The sequence below is a fragment of the Ambystoma mexicanum genome, chromosome 4p, assembly GCF_040938575.1.
Source record: "Ambystoma mexicanum isolate Mex_15411 chromosome 4p, UKY_AmexF1_1, whole genome shotgun sequence".
Classification (NCBI taxonomy): Eukaryota; Metazoa; Chordata; class Amphibia; order Caudata; family Ambystomatidae; genus Ambystoma; species Ambystoma mexicanum.
The window spans coordinates 802,046,044-802,071,895 of record NC_090927.1 but is presented as its reverse complement, the minus strand read 5'-3'; the positions used below and the strand labels follow the sequence as shown (position 1 = coordinate 802,071,895).

Genomic DNA, 25,852 nt, shown 5'->3' with positions numbered 1-25,852 from the left:
GAAGTACAAAAAGAGCACACCCCACCCCTTCCCACACCCAGTCACACTCCACAATGATACCAATACGACTAGCAATGTTGGGGCTGGAGGACCTGATAGCAATGCATGTGCTACAACAGCAACAACAACAACAGGCAGCACAGAGGAGACGCAGGAGGAGAAGGAGGGCAAGGCAGGCCCAGCACAGCCAGTGCCACCACGCAGGCAGCCCCCAATCCCACGCATCAGAGCCAATCCATTCAACCTCACTGCTGAGCAGATCCACACCCTGTACAGTTTGGACCGGGACACCATCACCGCCATCGTAGACATGACACACAACGACATCGTCAGCATGATAGAAACTCCAACCGCCATCCCCCCCCTACTGAAGGTAGTGTCTGTACTCCACTTCCTGGCCACAGGCACCTACCAGCACACAGTCGGGCACCTGCATGGCATTTCACAACCATTATTCTCACGAACACTCATCCAAGTGCTCGATGCCCTCCTCAAGCACACAGACGACCACATCTCATTACCACGGACTGCCCAGGAGATTGCAAACACCAAAGTGGGTTTCCATGCACTAGCCGGCATACCCGGTTGCATTGGTGCCATCGACTGCACCCATGTGGAATTGGTGGTTCCACGTGCCATGGAGGTACCGTACCGCAACCGGAAACAGTTCCACTCAATCAACGTGCAAATGGTCTGTGACTCCAACAAGATCATCACACATTGTTGTGCCCGATTCCCCGGATCAACCCATGATTCTATGGTCCTGAGGAACTCCACAATACCACGCTACATGGAGCGACATGCAGGGCCAAGATCCTGGCTACTCGGTGAGTCCAATGTCATGGAAGTGGGCAGGTGAATGACGTACCGATGCATACTCCACCTGGCTGAAAGGGGGGGGGGATGATGCATACTCCACCTGGCTGAAAGGGGGGGGGTGATGCATACTCCACCTGGCTGAAAGGGGGGGGGATGCATACGCCACCTGGCTGTGAGTAACACAGAGAACGGTGACAGAGGATGGGCACTCACAATGCACACAACCCCTCTGCATACATTGGGTGATGGCATGCAAAACAGGCCATGGGAGCCATGAGCATATACTGGTTGCATTGTGTGAATCAATTAGTGCATGTAGAAGTGAGCCAAAGTAACAGTTGGATGCAAGCCATGGTGGAACATCATGTTCTTGATCAGAAAACATGACTGACACATACATTCTCGCCTACATACAGGTGATGCAGGCTATCCCCTGAAGAGGTGGCTCCTTACACCAGTCCGGAACCCGCAGAACCAGCACGAGGAGGACTTCAACCGTGCACATACACGTACTCGTGTGGTCATAGAGCAGACATTCGGCCTATTGAAGGCACGGTTCCGAAGCCTCAGCAGGTCTGGTGGGGCACTCCTGTATGGCCATGAGAAGGTGGCAAAGATCGTCATGGCATGTGTCATGCTACACAATATGTGCGTCAGACGGAATGTGCCCCTGCCCCCTGACACAGAACTGCAACCACCTGACGATGAGGATGAGGAGGGTGCAGATGGCGCGGCACCCCATGGAGGAGGCGATGCACAGGAGGGGCGTGCAATGCGCCAAAGTATCATCGACCACTGCTTCTAGCACACACGGCTGGTGTGTATCACATGGTGACTGCACTTGGGACACTGTGTGGCTCTGGGACATGCACACTGTGGACTGTACACCAATAAAGCACACATACGCAATGAAAATGTCCACACATTTCTTTTTCGGAAAGAAAAAAGTGTATTCAAACTATGAAACGTCGTGACACACCCCCTCCCACCTCCCCCCTGCACACCCCAACACACCCCCTCCCACCTCCCCCCTGCACACCCCAACTCACCCCCTCCCACCTCCCCCCTGCACACCCCAACACACCCCATGTAGGTGTCAACAGATGCCTGTGACAGTGGCCACAGGCTGTTACAAGCCCCCTCTCCCGGCCCCCGGGGCACCCCTGGCTGTGGAGCGCAGGTTACGTCTGGAACGTCGCACGGGGCTGCTCTGTGCAGAACTGGCAGTGGAGGATGTCCCTGCCTGCCCCCGTGCATGCACGTCCTGTAGGGTGTGGGTGAGCTCAGTGAGCGCACGACGCAAGCCGGCAAGTTCAGCACAGATGTCCCTGGACATGGCCTGCATGGCATCCTTCAGGGTGGCAGTGCTCTGCGCTACTTCGGCCCTTAGGGTCTCCGTGGCCTGTTCAATGGTTGCCCTAGCCCCCACACATTCCGCGGCATGCTCAGTCAGCATCGTGGACAGTTGTTGCTGCCGTTCTGTGATGTCCTCGAGGGACTGCTGCCCCTGCTGGCCCATGGCCAGTGCTGGTGGTGTGATGGAGGGGCTGCTCCCCTCCTGTGGAGTGAGGACTGGGCACGGGGTGGAAGGCCACTCCTCTACCTCTGTGTGCCCCTGTGTGTGATCCTCATGGGGGCTGGCATCTGAGAAACAGGGGGAATGTAGTAGGTCAGTGGGGCTTCTGACCTCGTGCTCCATGTCTGAGTCTGAACATGCAGCTATTGCAGCTGTCTCACCGATGTTGCTGCTGGCCGCTGACCCGGTGCCTTCTGTGGCAGGCAATGTCGGTAGAGGTGGAGCAGCTGCTGCTGGCCTGCTGCCTACAGGGGTGCTTGCCGGTGGGACGTCCGGTATACTCGCAGTGGGTCCTGCTTGTTGTGGGGTCTGCCTCACTGCAGCTGAGGTTGAGGGTGCGGGGACGGTATTGATGGCCTTCTTGGCTCTCTTCGTCGCAGGGGTGTCCTGGTCCTCGGGGTGTGAATCTGTGCCTGTGGTTGAGCAAAGGAGGGAGGGCGTTATTGATGGGTCTGCTGACTTTGGAATGACAATGATTGACATTATTCTGGTCAGTAGATGAGGCAGATTTCAGGCAGGGCCATGCAGGTTGTCTCCTTTTAGTGTGGACTGTGGATGCAGGTATGCGGGTGCCCGCAGTGTATACAGGGTGGTGCTCGCATGTGGCTATGGGCAATGTTGAAATGTGTTGCATTTACACTGTAGGGCAACCTTGTGCTACACATGAATGGACTGCAGTGACTATGGCATGTCTTGTTTGAGGCACCTACCTTCATCGCCTGATGTCGGAGCTCCCCTTTCCATCCCTCCGACGCCTTCAATGGATTCCATGCCAATCGTGGTTGCACAGATCTCCTCCCACGGTTGGAGTTTTAGTGGGGATTCCGACCCTCCACCGGTACCCAGGGCAAGGTTGCGGTTTGCAGAGATGACGGCTCTGGCCCGTATGCGTAGGTCATCCCAGCGCTTCCTGCACTGCTGTGGGGTGCGGGGTACGGTCCCCACCGCGCTGACGCGCTCGGCCACCAGGGCCCAGATGGCCTTCTTCTTCGCTATCGCTGTCCTGGTCATTTCCGGGGAGAAAACGACACCTGGGTTGTCTTGCAGGGTCTCCGCAAGCATGCAGAGTTCCTCCCGGCTGAATCTCTCCTGGCGCTGGCGGTCACATGCCTTCTTTACAACTTTACGCATTTTCGGGTACTTGGATGGGTGGGTGATTGGTTGGGACAGGTGTCAGGGTTGGATCTGGTGTTGTTCGGTAGGATGGCAATGGATTGTGTTTTTAAAGATGGCCGACGTGCTGTTTCCCGTTCCGGCGCGATGACGCTATTTCCGGTTCTGCTTTTTACGGCCACCGCAAATTACGGTGGGCGCTAATTACGGTGGGCGCTAATTACGGTGGCCGCTACTTACGGTGGCGGAAGTGCACCTTGCTCGCTTTACGATGCCGGTAGGGGCCTTTTCCGCCATGGCGTTAATTGCATTACTGCCATGGCGTAATGCTCGTGCGCGATGGGTCGTAATGTGGTGCTCTTTACGCCATCGGCCCACGGCGTAAACGCTCATTACGCCATGGCGGTAATGACGGAAGATTACCGCCTGGGTCGTAATGAGGCCCAATCTGTTTTCGAGCACACAGAGCCATGGCTGTCTGGTCTCCTGTCAGGGAAAAGACGTTCTGACTAAATATCTCTGTACAAAACACACCCACTGACCTTTACTGACCAATCCCTACCTTTGCACATTCTCATTTGCATGCGTCTCCACCCCAAAATCCCTGTTGGCAAAAGGCGGCGCCTGCAAACTACCGCCATATTCACGGACATGTACAGGGCCAGAGCGTGCCGACTGTACATTTAAATATTATTCCCCTTTTCCCCTTGAAGGTGGGCTCTGAAAAGAGCTGTTGTTTTTTGTATTTTTTTTTTGGGCAGGTGCCTTACAGACACCTGTTATTCCTCCTTTTTTTTATGCTATTTTTTGTTCTTACTTTACTCCTACAACCATTACAGAACCTTCTCCAAAGCAAGCCTCACATTCCAAAAGAACATGGCATTTCCCAAAGAAGATAACGCAACACCATCTGCTTCGAAATGAGCCGCATTACTGGGAGCAATGTTCTCGTGGCTGCAGAAAAACATACCAGCACGTAACATAAAAGCACACATGCCGCGATTAATGTTGCACCTCCCAATACGTTGATCAGGACAGAAAACAGAACTATTGTCCCATTTTCCTCTAGGCAGTAACCCAGAAAAAAATATTTTCGCAGTTGAAAAGATGTTCATGACTGCTTCAACCAACTGTTCCAAATCTTTCAAAAAAGTACTTGAACTCACGTAGCCCAAATGGCAAGCACCGTAGAGCAAAAGTACCACATGAGGACTGGTCATCGTTCGCATCTCGGTGCAAACTTGGAGAAGTGCCGCAACACTGCGATCAGTCTCAGTACTCCAAACCACCTCCACTCCTCTCACATCAAAATGATGTGCCACATGCCTGCTTTCGGCATACAGCTGTAAACCTTGGACAAAAATGTCTCCAAGGACCAAAACCCTGACCCTCTGCGCCTCTGCCATCTTCAGTATACGGACTGTCTTTCGCCACAAAGAAACAATGTGAACATCTGATTGGCTGATGCCCACAGTCCCTTTTCCATGCTCGATTTGCTGTAGATACCCGTATGTGACACGCCCTACCCGCGGACAAGCGGTGTCTATGTGCGGCACATAACTCTTAGCCAGTCCTTCTACCCTTTCCACATCACTCATGATTCCATTTCCTCATTGGACACAGCTAAGCAGTCACACAGCCATCCACCAATCACATTAACCATCCCTACATCTAACTCCGTCATCAAAATTTTGCACTTCAAATGTACTATTGATCACTGTGAATGCAAGTCGCATATCATTGCAAAGCACGTACTTCAAAAACTACTGTGCAAGTGACACAGATTTCTACGTACAGCTCCATCCATATGCATATGCACGCGTATAAACTACAGGTATGCATATTTTATTCAGACAACATGTGCAACCCTTATGATTTCATTTCAATATTCCAACTAAATCTGCATAGGCAATACATACCAACGGTCGTCATTTAAGTACAAGATGTCCGATTTATCATTGACAAACTGCACTACTTCTTACTGTCGCCTGCATAATTTATACATACATTAGAAGCCTCCCTTTTTAGTGGTAAACTCGATTTTCATTAGAAAGTACGAGAAAAAGTAAATGCTCCCGATTGCTGTGGTGACATCTCCCTTCGAGGGTCTCCCGATTTTTCGAAATCGTACTTATAATGTGAAAGTACAGATCTTTTCCCCATCTACTATACTGACCTGTCGCTTACAAACCTCTCTGCCATAGATAACACAGCTTAAAAGAAACAAGACATTTTCGTAACCTAAAAAGTGTACGCATTTCTGAAGCACGTGCAACTGACATACTGCAAGTAACATAGAAAGTCAGCACATAGTGCAGTGAAAAGCACACATCCACTGTGTTCAAATATCAAAGAAGAATACTGCGACTGAAAATACAACATTGACGTGTACTATAACATCACAGCTTGAAACACACAAAGTTACTAACTTCTTCTTTTTACAATCGCAGTCAAGACTACTCTCCTGAAAATCAAAAGCATCTACACTGAAAATGACATATCTGAAGAAACCTTGTCATTCTTCAAAATAAAGTAAGTACAGTACGACCTTTATATTCTAACTATTCCTCAAACAGACTGTGTGGGTTATGTATTTAATTTGTGCACCAAAGCAAACAGTGATTTCTGAACCATTCTACCCACAAATCACCATTTGCTAAACAAAGATTAACAGACAGAATGACTCACAAATCCCTGTATGTTTGGAACTCAAATAACATAGAGATCCCTTAGAATGTTAGTACTAGAAAAGAAATAGCTGTTTCAATGTTATGCCACTACGTTCACTATTAATGCTTCTCCTCACCAGTAGCCCACTTTCTACTCTCATCTGAAACACATTGTAGTAGTATGTAAACAAAAAACTAGACTTCCCAAATCATTTTAAGAGGCCAGTACACATTCACACACCACCACAAAGTGGTTACCTAGCAAACTCATGCACGCAAGCACACAGCACACATACATTGTACAACAGACCAAACCATGCCTTTTTTTTTCAACAGACCCCAAAAAATGCCTACCAAAAAGCAAGTTCGTAGAAAGGAACGCAGAAGTAGAGCAAATAAAAATAAAAGTTTCCAACCTAAGCATCCATCTGTAGCAGAGTTTGTAGAGAACGTTGGAACAAAACGGCTAATACATTCGTTTACCAAAACAAAGCAAGCCTCAACTACCGAAACTTTACCTCCTCCAACAAAATGTGACACAAAGCACAAAACTCTTCACAAAAAATCGGCTACCAGTACCGCTAACAATGCTCCTATTAATCCTGAAATAGTAACAAGAACCTATAGTAAAACAAATATTTTAGCCTAAATGTTTTGCCACAGAGTCCTTCAGAATCTAATAAGAAAAGGACCGAAATCATCCTCACCCCTTAAAACCTACCATAGAAAAATAACCCTACAAGCTCTCGTGGACAGTGCAATCATTCTCAAAAGGAAGTTGTTTATATTGGTGTTAAATAGAATGAAACCACTAACAAAACTAAGTACGAAACTGCAAAAGAAACTTATCAATAAAAGAAATGTGAACAAAAACAACTTCTTACATATTTGTGGAGGTGAATGGAGTCACACAACAACCACAGAACCATATTTTAATGAAGAAACATACAAATAAAATCAAACAAACACAATTGCCATCCATAGCAGTGGACGAGGATATGAACAAAAAAATAATAATACCATCATGGAACAAGAAATACTGCTTAGAAAAGTATCCCCTCAAAACTCAGAATTACCTCTCGATTCAACTGAATCAGACCGTCCAGTATACAAATGGCCGTGCACGTCAATGTGTGCCATTCTTAACAAATCTTTCAAATCTTTACGTCAGTTCCTCAATCAGTATGTGAAAGGTAAAGAGAAAATGAAAATGAAAGTGCTGCAAAATATGGATACCTGTCCAGTGCACAAATAAACAGGACTACAAGGACATTCATTAGCCTGCATTTCTGGACCTATTTGCAAAAGCACCTTCCATGATATCAAAAGGATATCAATACATCATTCAAATGTAAGAAACCTAGTGTATAAAATATACTATGCTAAAAGTCCAGCTTCAGAATTAGCCAATTTAAATAAGATTCTTCTGCATGGAACACCCAAGTATCTACAAGAAGAAATTGACTGTATCCAGAGAAAATATTTTGGAAGTGAAAGTTACTTACAAAATGCAATAGTTTTAGAACAGACTACCAACATTTCTGCAGATAGCAACCTTCTATTACACACATACAAAAAAGAAATACTAACATTTAAAAGTGCATCGGCTGAAATACCAAACCATCTGTGTGTGTGTTGCCGCAGAACGTTTTACAAAAGGAACACAAAAAATGTAGACATAGCATACAAAATAGAAGACAATGAAGATTCCAAATGGTTTGAATTAGCTCTCTACCTTTTAGCCAAAAACAAATATGAAATAAGTGAACCCCTAATATGTTGTAGTTACTGCACTACACAACTAGACAACAATCAAAGTCCTTCACGTGCTATCACAAATAATTTGGAATTGTTCCGACTATCAAAAACCTTGCAACAACTCAATTTGTACGAGAGCATCATGATTCAAACAGTTCATCCATTTCAAGCAATTATACGCCTTCACCCAAAAACAGCAAAATTACCTCCCTCTGAATTGGTGAAAAGCATTCTTGGCAAAGTAGTTTATTTGCCATTAGATCTTACAGAAAATGTACACACTCTAGGAGTGCAATGTTCAATAGCACATTCTTTAATTGGGTTGGTGAATGGTGTACCAACCAAAGACAAAAAAAATTGGCAACAACTGGTGGACTTACATAAAGTTAGACAAGACTTGCAATATCTAAAAGACAATAATGAATACTACAAGGAAATAAATATTGAAGAAAGCTTAAGGGAAACAACTGAAATAATTGAACAGTCAGCAGAAACTGGACAATTTGAACTTCTGGATCCTGCTGCAGTATCCACTCTTTTGGACCAGTACACAATTCATCCATTGCATTCCAATGAAAGCATAGATGATGCACTAGAAACTTACCAAATGCGACAAACCAAATGTTCACCAATGAGCATATGGGAAAAAAGTATAGAAGCACGTGCTTTTCCACTGCTATTTCCTACTGGCAAAGGTGGAAGGTACGATGATAGACCCACTCAGATTACGGCATCAGAATACCGCTCATTACGAATGTATTCCCAAGATCCCAGGTTTAGATAAAATGTGGAATACATATTCCACCTACTCTTTGAAAGTGAACTAGCAACGCTATGTCACAGAGTTGCACAACTTTTGAAATGTGGAACCCACTTTCAAAATATGTCAGCTACACAATTAATACAAAAAGTACAAGAAAAAGATGAAGGTTTACAGTCAAGTATAACAAATTTGTTTGCAAACATGCGTGGTACAAAAGAATACTGGTTCCGACGGCATGGAGATGTACGTTGTATGATCAGAAACATTGGACTACCAACTTGGTTTGTTACACTAAGTTGTGCAGAATATGCATGGGAAGATTTACATGAGTTCCTATGCATATCAAACAATAACAAAACCAACCTACATTTATTAACACCTGGAGAACTTTGCTCTCTAGATCCAGTTAATGTGTCAAGATATTTCCATCATCGTTTCATTGCTATGCTACACTTTATTTGCAATAAAACTGTTCCTACCCTCGGAGAAGTGCAGCACCTCTTTGGGAGAAAAGAATACCAAGCGAGAGGAGCACCACATATTCACATGCTTTTATGGATCAAAGGTGCACCTAAATTTGGTCAGGAGACTGATGCCACTGTTTTGCAGTTCATCCAAAAATATGTCACTTGTGAAATCCCTTCACAACGGACACATAGTGACCTGCACGGGCAGAATTTACAATTTCAAAGACACAAATGTGGCAAATATTGTTATCATAAATACAAAAACAAAGGGAAATACTACACCAAATGCCGGTTTGGTTTCCCTAGACCACTTACAGAAACAGGTGAAGTGAACAACTTCATGTCTTCAGTTCGACATAGTGTGAAAGGTAAATCACCTAAAAACACATACTACATAAAAAGAACCGAAGAATCTAAATATATCAATGATTACAATGCAATCATTGCCCTCTTATGGAATGAAAACATAGATGTGCAGTACATTGCAGACAATTCCACTGCAGTTGCACGATATGTTACAGCCTACTTAACAAAAGCTGAAAAAACAGAGCTTCAAGACCTCTCGGATGACTTATCATCATACAAAACACTATCTCAGAAATTGTACAGCCTAGGCATAAAAATGCTCTCTAATAGAGAATGTGGCACCTATGAAGCAACATAATATGGTTAAGTTGTGGTCCTGCTAAATCTAGAAAAAGAGTTCTGAAATCATACGAGGACATAGAAACAATTGCCAGAAATGATCCCAAAAGCCAAGACATTTTAAAAAACAATTTACTGGACACATACTATCCCAACAGGAGTAGCACTTTGGAAAGCATGTGTCTATACCACATAGCTCAAAACTTTGGATACAAAAATAATATAAAACCTGATGAAAGCAAAGGCAGATATACAGTCACAGATTGTGAAGACAGCTTAGTGAAACTTACAAAACGAAGCTTGATTAATCATGTTAAATTGTCATTAAAAACTCCTCAACAGAAAGAACTGTATTACATGTCTCTACTACAACTTTTTAAACCATGGAGAAAAGAGGAAGAGATACTTGATAACTGTGACTGCTATGAAGATGCTTTCAGAGCAAATGAAAGTACTATCACCGATGTGAACTTCACGCAGTACAAAGAAATGTTGCACAATGAACAGCAACATGAAGAAGAAGTTCAGGCCCAACTAGATAAGGACTCTTCCGACAGCAGTCAACCTTCTGTAACAGAAAGTCAAGAACCACTAGGACAGCCACTAATAGCAAATGAGGCAGAATTAGCTATGACAGAAGTGGAAAACACCATGTGTCACTTTCAAGAAAATATAGAAGACTTAACTGTACAACAAAAAAAACTTAACAAAGAGCAGCACACCATTTTTGAAGACGTAACAAAACAGATTGCACATGGTGTAGAACACAAAAATAAAGAATGTACCTGCCAAAATTGCAAACCAATACTACTGTACGTCAGTGGTGAAGCTGGGTCAGGGAAAAACATTCTTAATGAAAATCATCAGCAAGTTCCTTCAGCAACTGACAAACAACAAACTATCAGCTGTTGTAACTGCCCCCACAGGTTTAGCTGCCAAAAACATAGGCGGTGTCACTTTACACCGATTACTACCTCTTCCAGTAGAACACCAAAACAAATTAGACTACTACAAACTTTCTGCAGAAGCTGCAATGGAACTATGCAGAGTATTAAAACAAATGAAAATGCTACTAACAGATGAAGTGAGCATGGTCTCCAACCTAATGTTGGCTTTAATTCACCTCAGATTGCAAGAAGTACTTAAAACAAACTACGAAGAACTCTTTTCAGGAAAACACATTATCGTTTTTGGAGATCGTCTACAATTGACACCAGTGAAAGGGGAACCTATTTTTAAAACCGTAGGACACAAACTCTGCTGTAAAACTGTTGGCAGCATAGGAAATGTCAACCTTTGGCAACATTTCCAATACAGAGAATTAACAGAAAACAAGCAGCAATCAGCAGATCTCACTTATGCCAACATCCTGAAAAATATTAGAGTTGGTGTACTATCTCAGGAAGCACAAGCAATATTGAAAAACTGGCACATTCATGCACTTTACGGCAATAATGCATGTGCTACTGATGTTATGGAACAATTAGCGCACAAAAATGTCAATTGTACAGCCCTAATGCCAACTCTTGCAAGCTGTGTCAAATTCAATGAAACAATGTTAAATAAAGAAATGCAACCAATAATTGAAATTTGCGCCACAGACTAACTAGACGTACATGGTATGACCCTACCCATGTATGAGCAAGCCACAACAAGACTAAGTAGTTTAGAAAATTCAATATCCAACACAGCTGGGTTTGACAAAATATTAAAATTATCCTTGTACACCCCCCATCTGAAACAATATCCTGTTCCAGAAAAATTTAAACGTGGTAAAAGAAAAGTAATTCCATCAGAAATGCAACAGACTCTGATAGCAAATCCTTCAAAGAAAAGAAAAGAAGGAAAAGGGTCATCAATTACCACAAGCAAAGAAGAACCTATTAGGGAAAGTAAACCAGGTACTTCTTCAAAGAAGGAAGAGAAACTCCGAAAAAAGCACTCTGAAACAGAACTAGCTGGTCCATTAAAATTTTCTAATAAAAGTGGTGTAAATTGCTATGCAAATGTAGCAATGAATATTCTATTTCAATTGCCACCAATGGTGAACAATATTTACTTACACAGTACAGACCAATTGTGTTTGCAAATGTTAGTCCTTCATAGAAACGCAACAAACAATCCTGACAATACGTACAGTGTTCATGGAATAAGACAAGAATTGGACTACTGTGCTGGAATGGTGAGATTCACTATAAACACACGGGAAGATCCACAAGAATTTCTAATGTACTTACTACAAGTACTGGAAAACAAAAGCATACCTATAAATGAAATCTTCCAGATTTCATACATGTGGAAACATACATGCACTCTCTGTAGCAATGTCATACAGGAACAAATCCCAAATGAGTGATTTGTGTATGTATCCATACCTAATTGTGAATCCATTCCATTTCAGCATCTTGTACAGAATGCAAACCATGGCAGATTGTGCACTATGTGCAATTCAGACAATCGCTCCACCTTACTAATACAAACACATAGTGAGTACATAATCCTTATGCTGCTACGTTATAATGCAGATGGTACCAAAAACAACTGCAAGCTGACTGGATTCACACACGGTCAAGTGTCACTGGCAAAGAAAACCTTTACAACAGTAGGTATAATCTACCATGCAGGAGCTACAACCAATGCAGGTCACTACACTGCATACTTCAAAAAGAAATGTGGATGGGTGAAATGTAATGATAGCACCATTACTCTGAAGCAGAGATTGCCAGCTAATCTTACAAATGCGTACTTAATCTTCTTAAAGCCAAAATGTTATGACTAATGTGTACTTCAACATTACCAAAAAATGAAGTGAAAGCCTACATACAGTTAGAATACGCCAACAGGTATCTAACTGCTTTTAAAAATATCAACAAGGCTACAAGCATAACATAAATCAGAAAGAACAAGGAAACACTCAAAGAAAGGAAAGAAATAGTTTGTAGAATAGCAAATGAAGGGTTTTTCTAATCTGCCAAGGATTTTTTTCTCCCAGACCCAAGGATTTAAAAAACAAACACAGAAACTGAGCACAATGCACAGTACACTGTTTTGTAAACTAAGTATGAGGGTAAAAAAAAAGCTAAACTGTCTATTATACAATGTAAGAAGTCTTCATAAAATGCAAACACTAATATGCTTTTTTTATTTTATCACAGACATTATAACTTATGCAGCCAAGACTGTACACTCTCCCCACAACCATCTAATCGATATTCAATACTACAGTTGTATCCATGGGTGTGACATGCTGCAGTGGTTGTGGCCAGGACCTACAGTCTTGAAAGTATGGCCTTCGGCCTAGGGCCATGCATCCAAGACTCTAGGCCCTGGCCACAACCACTGCAGCATGTCACACCCATTGCGGCGTACTAATCAATAGCACACCCATAGGAACAAATAATGTAATAACGACATGTACTCAATTGCAATGTTCGCTAACACCACGCATGTCCTTACAACAGTTTCAAGGTGCCTGTGTGCAGGACAGCCTGAAATAATACCCCTATTAAAACCCTCATTTTGTGTACACACAAACATTCCGAACAAGGCGTGCATAGAGAATACAATATTAACACCTACCGCCTGAACAAATACATTTTTTCACCTATCTCTGACAGTGTGAACCACCCCAAGCACTATGACACAGCAAAATAAGTTTCGAAATAGCATTTTGCCGCTGGTGCCCGCTGCGCTGTCGCGCGCATACAAACAATCTGACAAACAGCACGGCTCATTGCAGCCAATCCACAGAGACGTTGCGTGTCCGCGGTCATGCCGCCAGCCCCTTAGCCAATCGGCATCTTGTCCGCGAAACGAACAGGGAAGTGTGACTGCGGAGCGGACATAGGTATCAGTAATTTTTTGTAGACCTACTTTTTGATCATTTTAAAGAAAAGTACTGCACAAATTGTCACCAAATTTACTAAAGTACGCTTTCTGGACCAAGCCCCTGCCGCAAATTTGGTGAAAATTCGTCCAGCGGTTTGGCCTGTAGCTGTGCGCCAAGTTTTTCCCCCATTCAGTCTATGGGAAAAAAAGACGTTTTGGGACCCCCCTATAACTTGTCCCCCACTGGACGAATCCTCACCAAACTTTGCAAACAAATTCAGAGTGGCCCATATACTGTTTTTGCAAAGTTTGGTGAGGATTCGTCGAGGGAGAGCGAAGATATAAACCGCCCAAAAAGTGCTCTTCCTATGGAAACAGCAACTTAACCATAACTACACAGCCACTAGTGTGGCTGTGTAATTCCACTGTAAATGATATGTCCTCTAGGATAGATGTCTTTTTTATATCGAACCACCTGGTCGGGCAGACTACAGAGCCTGGCATTTTGCCTCGGACCTACTCCAACCATTCCCCAATCAAGATGTGTCTAAATTGGAACGACGTGGCTCGAACTCGATATCCCTGGAGGTTTAAGTCACTAGCTTCACAAGACCTAGTATTTGGCACTGACCTGGAAAATTGTATACGCACGTATTTCATCTTAAACGACAATGGGACAGAATCACAAGCCACACTCTGGCAAGCTTTTAAGGTGTATATTAGGGTAATGGCCATGTCGCGTGAATTCGGGGTACTGAAAGATATACGTAGGGATCTGGCTAAGAGTGAGAATGAGCTCCAGAAACTAGAAACTGTAAATGCAGGAAATCCGCACCGCACTCAGCTAGCAGCGATCAAAGAGCAATTGGAGATATATGAACAACTAGCAGATAGGGAAGTAAGATATTTTGTTAGACCTGCCATGGCCAGACGACATGGGGAAGGCGAGAGACCGGAAACAGTATTATCGGAATCTGTTAAGTTAGATAAAGAGCGTGGACACATTGGCGATCAAAGACGAAAATCACAAGCTACGTTACTCTGAAACAGGGATTAATGAGGAATTTACAAAATTCTATAAGGAGTTTATTTATTTATTTATTTATTTGATATTTAAATGGCGCACTTAACCTGTAGGCATCTCGTCGCTTATCTTACAGGGGTGAAAAGTACATACATTACTTAGTTACAATGATTTTGTCACACGGTTGTTGGCCTCTTGCATATCATTGAGGATTACTTAGATTTCATGATAGTGCTGTTATTTACATACATACATGGCAACATTTCATATACAGGTATCAGCATAATACTGTTGATCACATACATACGTGGGCAGAACTGGCCCTCTAGAGAGTACTGTTCAGTGATTAGATGATTAGAGGATCCAGCTATTCACGTGTTGTGTAACATGTGTTAGTAATTTGTTCCCTGTGTGAAGAGGTTGGATCTTCAGTAGTTTACGGAAAGTCCAGAAGATGTTTTCATTTCTGAATTTGGCTGGCAGGGCATTCCATTGTTTCACAGCTATTGTAGGGAAGCTGCTACCTCCGGCTTTTTGCAGTTTGATTCTAGGTGTGGCTAGAAGGTTCAGGTTAGCTGAGCTAGTCGGCCGGTTAGCATGGGCTCTGTTCATTTTGTCTGCTATGTTTGTGGGCGCTACTTTGAACAGACATTTGTGTGTTCGTGTCAGGATATTTCTTGCACCAAAAGCCAGTGCACCTTTTGTCTGGTGGTGGATATGTGAGTAGATTTGGGAATGTTAAGTGCCGCTCTCAAGGCAATATTTAGTAGGACCTGCAGTTTTTTAATGTTTTGAATTTTGGTGCCAGCGTAAAGGGCGTTACAGTAGTCCAATATGGACAAGATAAGTGTTCTAGCGAGCGTGATGCAACTGTCTGGTGACAAGAAACGTCTACATGCGTTGATCAGCTTGTAAGTGTAAGCTGTTGCTGACGCAGTAGCATTTACCTGTTTGTCTAGAGTTAAGGAGGAGTCCAGGTAAAAACCGAGGGTTTTTACTTCTTTAGATACTTTTATAATGTTACTGTCAATGTCGAAGGATTGGAAGGCTTTGTTTAGTTTAGTAAGGCAGAGTTGAGACCCTATGAGAAGCAGCTCCCTCTTATCGTCATTAAGGCTTGCATCGTTAGGTAGATGGCATTGAGCTTGGCAGAGTCTATGGCATGGTCGCCTGTAATAGCTATGAGGATTTGGGTGTCATCTGCGTGGGTAGTATAGGTGACACCCATGTTTGCGAGACGGTCAAATAGAGGCTTGGTAAAAATATTGTATAGCGTAGGAGAGACGCATGAACCTTGGGGTACTCCACAGGTTACTGGGGTAGGTAATGCTTCCACACTAGGGGAGAAGACTTTAATTGTTCGATCTGACAGGAATTATTTTATCCACAAGATGGCATTAGGGGAGAAGTGAGCTGCTGACTCTAGGTGTTTGCATAGGATATTGTGGTCAACAAGATCAAATGCTGCCAATAGGTCAAGTAGGAGAAGTAGGGCTAGATCGTCCTTTAGTTCATCCATTTGGATTTTTAGGTCCAAAAGAGCTGTTTCCATTCCATGTCTTGGACGGAAGCCCAATTGTCGTAGGCCAAGGAGGTTATTAACATCCAGTAAGTTTTGTATCTATAGGTGAGCCACTCTGTCTATTATTTTCAACAGGAAGGGCACTGTTGTGATAGGGCGGTAGTTGGTTGGTGTATTAGGGTCCAGCGTTGTTTTTTTTAGAAGTGGGAGAACCCATGCATTTTTTAGATCAGTGGCTACTGTGTTGTTAGCAAAAGAAGCGTTAATTAAACTCATAATAAAAGGGGTGAGTTCAGAAGCACAGTCCTTGATGGCCGTGCCTGGGCACGGGTCACCTAGCCACCTTGATGGTTTAAGGCTCGAGATGATTTTGAGGACTTCCTTGTTTGTGACAGTTGTGAATTCGAATAGAGGCATTGGGCTGGTATCCATGGCTGGGATAGTTGGGCGTTGAGGGTGTGAAGGGTGGGTAGTCATTTTTTTTGCTTCAACTTTCGATTGAAGAAGTCCTATTTTGTCTGACAAAGCCTTCTGTATGTTGGAACACCAGTTTGTGTCCTTATTGCAGACTTCCGCTGGTGGTGTAGGGGACTCTAATTCTCTAAGGATGGCAGGATGGCAATGAGCTCCTTGGTTTTAGAGTTGGTCTTGGTTATTCGTTCGCTATACGAGGTGCTTTTGGCCTGAAGGACTGCTTGTTTGTAATCATGTGCCACTGTCATGAATTCTGCTTTGTTTACTTCATTAGGCAATTTTTCCAGTCAGTCTCTGCTAGCCTTTTGGTAAAAAGTAGGGTTTTTAAGGCAGGTCTGAACCATGCGCGGAGGTACGCTGCTGGCTTGGCTGTCTGTGTCCTGCTCCAGGCCGCTGTTCCGCAGGCAGCCAGGCTAAGTAGGAACACATGGCAACACTGCTGTCCCGGACAGGATGTCCAAAAGAGAAGCCATCAGGACACAGGAAGAAAGTGTTGAACTGGCAGCCACAAACCGCACTCCAGCCAAACAACAATGCACACCATGCTTGGTTTAAAACCAAGCATGATAGGCATCACCTCCTAACTAGACCAGAGCCTTATGGGCAGACAGTCCAGCACCCTCCCCCACCCCCACGGCTGCACGATGACCTTCCTTCTGGGCATCTATGACAAACCTTATCATACATGCCCAGAAAGAAGTCATACCACAGTAAGCATGCAGGCTGTCCGCTGGTGCCTGCGGGGGCCCCTATGGCCATGGGGCACGGGTCAGCTGCACAGACTGCCAAAAAGTGAAGTCCTTCAAATTGTGAAGGAATGACCAGGCACTCCTATGAGGAACCCCCCAGAAATATTCAAGAAAGATTTTACAATATTTGTTTTGTGAAAATAAATATGTTTATGATCCCACAACAAATAGTGGGTCAAATAAAAATCGTGAATATTCATTACACAGTATTCAAGTCATAACCAACACGTTAATTCATAATTCATTGTTTTTCAAACAGTGTAGATTCAAAATGTAACAGAAATGGTTAAATAGTAGAATAATAGAAACGTGAAAACTTTAAAACATTGTTCTTAATCTCTTAAAGTGTGACAATGTGTATTACACAAGATAAATCTATACATAGGAATGGTCACTCTTCAATAGTTATCTTGTATTCATTACGCGCTTTGGGACTGCTCTGTCCCTTCTTCAGATGGTAACACACTGACATCATATATAAAAATATGTATATATATATAAAGATCAATTTAATTTCTAATAGTTTAGAAAATTGTCACTTCAGTGTTAGAAGTAGAATGTACTGACCTTCATATTCAAGTTGAATTGTGCACTAGCTGCAACTGCTGTATTAACACTACCTAAAAACAAAGATAATATTGAGCACCTTCTTGAGTCAATTCACTGGAATTCACGACTGATCAAGATGAATTAATAGGCTAACTTACTATCTACTGAGATCGTATCAGTATATGTCATAAAGAGAATCGTGTTCCCGAATTCGGCCTGTGGGGTGATAAGAAACAGATTCATAGAACCACAACATACTTGCTACTAAATCCCATTTTTCTACATATTTTAAGCCGCTAATCTTACAGGATTGTGTGGTTGAGCACGGGGTGAGAGGATCTGCAGCAAAAAAGTCCTTCCTCATTGCGCTCAACCAAATATTTTGCTGGCCAGTCATGTGATGTGGCACCCGGGTGGATACAACGGTCACATTATTTTCTGTTTACGTGAGTTGCACAGACAGTCCATGCCTCGGGCTGGCCCTGATCACACAACACTGTGTGGAGTCCGTGTTCTGCACTGCTCCAGGCTTCAGCTGCTGCAGTGACCCAGAGCGGAGTGGGACAGGCCGCCTGGAGACCATTGAAATGGCAGCCGTAAACGGTGTAAATCACAATAACAGAACATAAGATAACATGGACACCTGTTTCTGGTTTGCCCCTGCTCAGAGGGCAACATAATTGTTTTGGCATGGGACACAAAGCAGCCCCTCACAAGGGGCCACGCTCATGATACCACTGGTTACAATTGTATCAAACTCACATAAAACCGTGGATATAACTGTCATCATTACTCTAGGACACTGTTTGAATTGGGTTGAAAGAAGTTAGTCATTATTGATTGTACCAACATAAATTTGATTTTAAAGACAGGTCATAATCTATTTGAATTGTAAAATTAGCTGAACAAATGAATAAAAATATTTAAACAAGTTTATATTAAGAATGTGTCTATTTATAGGAAAGAGCCAACAAAATATTTGCTTAGTTTGAAGAGTAAAATTATTTTCTCAATTTCACTGCACAGCTTACAATTAAAACTGGAAGATAATATTGTTCATTTTTGTAGTATTTGTCCCTGAAAACAAAGCCTTTCTTTGTCAATGGAAATAACAAGGGGGGTCCTGGGAGACTCTCTGCCAGACATAAGTCCCAGGGCAGTACAAAGAGTGATGTGTTTGGAATATTTCTTCTCTGTGAAAGATAGTAAGCTAAAGACTCTGGGTAAGGCTCTTGTAACCAGGACTAACGTCTGGCAGAGAGTCTCTCAGAACCGCCCCTATTATTTGCATATTTCTTTGGCAATGGGGCCTCACACTATAGGGTCTCTTTGTTATTTGTCTCAAACTAACAATTTCAAGGACATAATGTGGCGAGTAACCAGAAAGAAATGATACGATTCACTATAATGAAGCATAACATACAAAAGTTAAGTTCCCATTAAAAGGAACTGTCGAGCGAGACAGGGATTCAATTTACATTGCTGTGATGGAAAATCAGAAAATAATGTAAGGAAATGTTTCCATAATATTTATGCAATTGTTTTCTTGATGATTAAGGATGTGCCGCATTGATATTCAAGTTGAAGCAAAGACTGGACAACGTAAACGTGAATTTTGCTGAAAATTTGATATTTAAATAACATGTTGATTTATTGTCTAACTTATTTTTCAACTTTGTTAATGATTTATATTTTTGCCTTACCAAATTTACATAGTTCGGTCATTTGGACATGTGTGTGCCACGGATACAATCATCCTATGGATGGGTTCTTTAACCAGAACTGGACAGTAACCATCAGTAACAGAACTGTAATATCCGTATTCTGGGACGATGGTGGGGCACCAGTTTGCCCCTTTGTGCTGGCAGTGATACAGAACATGCCCCCATTCATAATATGAAGACATGCAGATGGCAAAGTGTTGCATTTTGACGTGTAAGGAGACCTTTCTTCTCAGAAACCGAACGCTGTGTGCTTCAATACTAAATCCAAGATGGAACTCAATTCTCAGAAACCGAACGCTGTGTGCTTCAATACTAAATCCAAGATGGAACTCAATTCTCAGAAACCGAACGCTGTGTGCTTCAATACTAAATCCAAGATGGAACTCAATTCTCAGAAACCGAACGCTGTGTGCTTCAATACTAAATCCAAGATGGAACTCAATTCTCAGAAACCGAACGCTGTGTGCTTCAATACTAAATCCAAGATGGAACTCAATTCTCAGAAACCGAACGCTGTGTGCTTCAATACTAAATCCAAGATGGAACTCAATTGCATTAGATTTTACCACACGTAACTTTGACTTCACAATTAATAGATCGATGGCGGCAATCCAAAAGATTTGAAGGAATGTGACAGTTGAACTAAACCTTGGAACTATTCTTTGTAGTAAACAACATTTTCTTGCAATCATTATAGTCACAAAGGTTTTCAATGATTCCTTGGATGTAATCTTCTATTTTTAACTTGAATTAAAAAACATAACAACTTGGTAAATTCCTGATTATTGGAACTTTCTTAATAGTTTAAGTTGTTTTCTTCTTTTTGTGAAAAAAGTAAACTTTTATGCTAGGTGTGTGTGTGTGTTGATCTTCCTGGATTTGCATTAATAAGCGATGACAGCATACTTTTGGCTATACTGTCCATTAACGTCATGGGAATGGGGTAGAGTTTATCGGTTTGACATGTCGCTGTCAACTTGAAGGACGGGTGATCTGATTTACTGCTGCAAGGGCACTTGAACGTAGGGGGATAGATCAACAGATAAGATTAGCAAAAGATGGCGGTTTCCGACCCGTGAGTTTCACATGTGTAAATGTAAGAAAACCGAAGGTAAGATGCACTGGAGAAATGTTTTGGATCGATCGATACATGTCCAAAAATACATTCCCGATCCATTGGGCCAATAAAATTCCTGAGAACTTCCCCTTTAACAAATGTTTGCGTAACTCAATGGCTACCAATAAGGTACATTGGGCTACTAATGCAGTTAATTGGATTGTAACCCTGGTGAAGCTAAAACTAAATTACACTTGCCACTGGCCTATTCTCTAAAACCAATGTAGGGTGATATAAATAACTCTGGGGTGCATAAAAAGCACTCCTGTTTCGAGGGGGCCACATGCCTACAATAAGGCCATATAGTAAAACAAAAGGTTGATTCTGTAGAAGTCCGTCTGACCACAAAAAGAGGTCAGTGATCCCTATAAGCAAAGGAAAAAAAAAATCAAAAAACTTTAGGGGTCCAATAAAAGGGACAGCAGGACCCCAAAAATCTAATTCTGTCCTAACACAACCCCTTTCCAATGGTGAGGTCCCCATGACAAGAGGCAGTCCTCTGTTTGTGTAAGGCCCAGAGAGAGTTTGGGTTTGCACACCCTATTATCTTGATCCTTTCCTTAAAGCCTATCACCACCAGCCGTGACGCTGACGAGTGTGATTTTCAGAGCCACCGCCTAATCTGCAGAACCATAGTAGATTTCGGAACTCTTCAAGCGAGCAGAGGCAACAGGACAGAAGGCGGGACTGAGGGAAACACCCCACCCCACTGACCGTTCCAAAAACCTAAGCAAACATCAGCCCCCCAAACATGGAAACACATGCCTCAAAAACGACTGAACTGGAGAAGAAATACTACACCCCACCAGGGTTTTAAGTGGGCCGGGGCTAGCCAGGGGCTGAGCGCTGGCAGTCTCCCAAAACTCTGGTCGAGCAGGAATGACCAAACTATTACAAACCAAAACAAATGCCTGGGTGCACTACTCACATATGAAACTTGAGATCTCTGAAAATACGAATGTTAACATTTCGCCATTCTTGCCAGCTACACAGGAAATCAAGCTTCTAAATCCCGAAGACAATACACAGGATGTAGGTTAAAACTCGTGTTTTTTGTTTTGGGTTTCAGGGTCAGTGCATATTGGAAACAACATTCTTTAAAACTCCCGCTAGATGGCAGTGGTGTACTAATATTTTGTTCTGTATTTCTCTCTGAATTTAAATCTTAAACCATTCTCATTTTCATTGTGTTTATTGTGTGATTTATAATCACGGAATGTATACAAGACACTTCAGATCGCTGAAAGCCTTGATGTGCTACTGGCCTTGATGTGCTTCTGGCTTTTGATCATAATGTCCTATCAGTTGCACAGCGCTGACTAGCTGAGAATAATGCTGCGCTTAATACCTACCTAACTATTATTGCAATGACTTACAGACAAACAAGACCATTTATTTATGGTGCTCTACGGATTTCCGCGTGGTTCCCTTCCTTCCTGGGGCTAGGTTACAGAAACTTTGCACTTGTACAGGGGCGAATTTGCATGGTATTAGCACCAGGGCAAAGTTTGCCTTTGTGCAATAAACATTGAGGTCGGTAGAGAACCTTTGCTCCATGACAAGTGCAGGTTTTCCTGGTATTAGCACTAAGGCAAAGCTTGGCTTTGAGCAAAAACCTATTGTTCAATGTATTTTTGCACCCGGGAAAGTTTGCCCTAGAGCTAATACAATGGTATTAGAACCAGGGAAAACTTTGACCGGGGACAAAAATGCATTGAAAGCATACGTTTTTTGCACAAAGGCAATTTTTGCCCTATTATTATAATTATCAGGGTATTTATTGAGCACGGACCAAGCTCCAAGAAGCAACGGAGCGCTTTACAATCATAATGGGAACAACTTGAAGAGGGAAGCAGAGAAACAAGGGAGTGGGGGGGCTAACAACAGGGGCGGGGAAGATGGGCAATTTGTCAGCAAAGGCTTTACAAGCAACCAGGGGAGGAAACGGGATCAGATCACCGAGTCTCATGTAGGGTGGGGAGTGGAGGGTGTGTGTACTTACATGTTAGGGAGGAGTCATTTCTTCATAAGGAGGCCTTCGTGCGAATACCATGCAAACCTTTACACTTGTCATTGTGCAAAGGTTTTCTAATATGGCCCCTAGTGCTAATATTATGCAAAGGTTCCCTTGCACCGGTTCAACGTTTCTGTAATGTGGCTCCTGGTGCCTTCCGGGTGCGCATCCCAAAGTGCAGGGTACTTGGATTCAAAGGACCTACTGCCAAATTGGACTATTGTGCCTCGGGAGGCCGTACTTGCATCGAGCATAGTAATGACCGACCACTTCCCCATGGTTATGTTTACACAGGCCAGGTAATTGACCCTGGGGCAGGGAGGGGGGAGGGGCTATTAGGCAGTCTTTCTTAATTGACCTGTGAAGCCCCTGCCGCACACGAGTGCGCGGAGGGGCTGTTGTCAGGTGTGGGAGTGACGGGTAAATGAATGTGGGGCTGTGTGCGTGTGTCTGTGTGTGTATATGCGCGTGTGTGTAGACAGTGTGTGTTGTGCTAGGAAGGGGGTGGTGTGTGGTAAAAAGAAGGATTCTGGGGCGGTTAAACACCCCGATTTAGAAAAAATCTAGTGGGAGAGGGTGGAGAAGGGGGAAGGGGAATATGTCTTATTTCAGCATTTTAAAGCCGACACAAAAACATCTGAAAAACAATCGGTCTTTTTTGTGTTCAGTCTTTAAAATGTGAAAATACGACATATAACCCCTTTGGGGCCAGCTAGCAAGAAGCATCTCAACCACACATTGCCACAATTTCTTAACACATAGATGCTTACACACCAGACCCACTCACTAACCATCGCAATATGCTCTGTTTCACAACCCACAGCGCCATGAGGCCAAGCCAAGGGCAGCAACGTTGCTGCGCAGGACCCAATAACACAAATAGCACGTTTGTTCAACCATTATTCTACTCAGAGGCGTTGCTAGGGGGGGCTAAGGGGGCTATAGCCCCTGGTCTTTTGGTTGTAGCCCCGGATAGAATCTCAGGAGCTACAACCAAAAGGCTAGCTAGCCCCCAGTCTCGACAGTTCCGAAATAAGCGTAGCCCCGGGTCTTTTCCAGACCTACCAACTCCCCTGATTCTACTCAAGCTATCTTATATGAGAAATGATCATCCTTTTTTATCTTTCAATTTGATTGTGAATAGCATAATTAATTCTCTAATTTTGTGTTGAAGGCGGACCGCAGATTCGAGGTATATGGACCAGAATTGGGGAACAGCCTCCTGCTGAAGATGTGTGCCCTCCAATCTCTCATTCAATGTCGTAAGGCCGTCAAAACCTACCTGATTAACTAAGACAGGGGTGGGAACTGCATCTGGTTTAGTGATTTGATTTCCTCCTTTGCAGGTTATGCTTTGTTTTTTCTGTTGTGTTTTTGAATCTTTCCGTTCTGCGCCTAAATACGATTACGTTTGTCAAGTGCGCTATACAAAAGTATCAAATGAAATCAAATTGATTCAAATTATATCATGGAAAGGAATGAAAGCTGACCAGGACACATGTACTAACTTCTTGAGCCTGCAGGCATGTTCAGGTTACTTTATTACATGTAGTTCCAGGGGTCCAGTTACTCTTAAGGCAGACTGGGGGAGGACACTGACCGGTGCATTCTGAGGTTCGGGTCTAACTGTCACTAAGGAACCATACGCGCATCACATTGACCCAACATCCTACCAGCAGAGAAACAGGCCAGGAGGACAAGTGCGAAGCATCACCTCAAGCCTCCTACTCTCCACAGACTTACACTCGATGCAACACGCTGGAATGTATGTTCTCTCTCTCCGACCATATAGTGTCAATGTTTGCGGATTTGTTTACTGTATGTTGTTTATTCGTGTCTCTCTGCTTTAGCTTTAAACATGATATGCGTATTCTGCCCACCTTCTGTAAAAGCTCGGGCCAATCTGTTACCTCACACAGCTTCTCAATGTATCCCCCGCATTAGTTCTCCTCGGCAGCGTTTGCAACTGGAATTCTTCCAGGCTGTATGAGGAAGTAAAGGTGCTGTGTTTTCATTGGATCGGTGGTGGGGGCGGGGAGTAGGGGCTGAAAGTAAGGCTGTTCACTACTAACACAAACCCTTAACAGTGAAGCCAGCTATGAAAAGAATCGCCATTTTAGAATGGGTCCTGTGGTCAGCAAAACATCCTTGCTTAAGGACGGGTAAGACAGCTATAGTCAGGCTTCATGAAACAGTGTTTACTGAAAGTGAACCAGAATGACTGGCCTGAGATGTCATAACTCACACGGGACGCGATCCGGATGGCTGAATGTCTTGGTTCCCAAGATGAAGCTGCAAATGCCTGAAGCTAGTCACCAGCCCTGCATCGAAGGCAGGCCCCGCTGCCGTGTGTGCAGCTAAGCTACACCTGCACAGCAAGAGCAGGGCCACGTTTACGATTGCATTATACACCACAAGGAGCATTATTGGAGCTGGGGACGCTAAGCTAGAGCCACATGTGTCGGCTGATTGCTGTCACAATAAAAGATGATATCGCGTGCATGTGTGCGATGCTTGGGCCTCTTCAATCCGACAGTGATATGATAGGTTATTTATAACGCGCTTAATACCCAGAGGTTTCCAAACACGGACGTGGGGATCGAACCTGTATTGCTCTGCGTCGTCTTGCTACCAAGGCGAGCACGTTGCCCCTGAGCTATCCTCCCAGTGCTAATGCCGTCAGTGAGTATAACTATCACTTGCATGTTTAAAACTGTTTCTCAAGATGTTACTATACATTCTGATGTCAATAATCTTGAATTCAGAAAGTCTGTGGCCGGTACAGCGACTAGATGCAGGGGCAATCACAACTGAAGGGATGGGTCACACAATTAAATAGCTTGTTTGATTGTCTGTGAATGCAAACTCCTTGCCTGACTCCGAGCAGTGTTTATGGCACTGGAGCATTTCTGGAAAGAGAGGCCTTCTCCTTCCTGGCTAACATAAAGAAAAGGCATGGGGGGCCCATGAGACACAAGAGGCAGCTTCTGAAAGATTTCGAGAAGATCAGATGCTGCACGGAAACAGGAAATAGTATCTTG

General features: G+C 43.4%; 1 long non-coding RNA gene across 1 annotated transcript in view; it reads right to left on the bottom strand.

Moving 5' to 3' along the window:
• The window catches only part of LOC138452624 (uncharacterized), a 112,551-nt gene extending 87,767 nt beyond the window's left edge, over positions 1–24,784 (bottom strand). The window contains exon 1 of the long non-coding RNA XR_011260269.1: positions 24,722–24,784. This is a non-coding gene — a long non-coding RNA (uncharacterized lncRNA). The remainder of the gene's footprint in view (positions 1–24,721) is intronic.
• Positions 24,785–25,852: the final 1,068 nt, after the last annotated feature.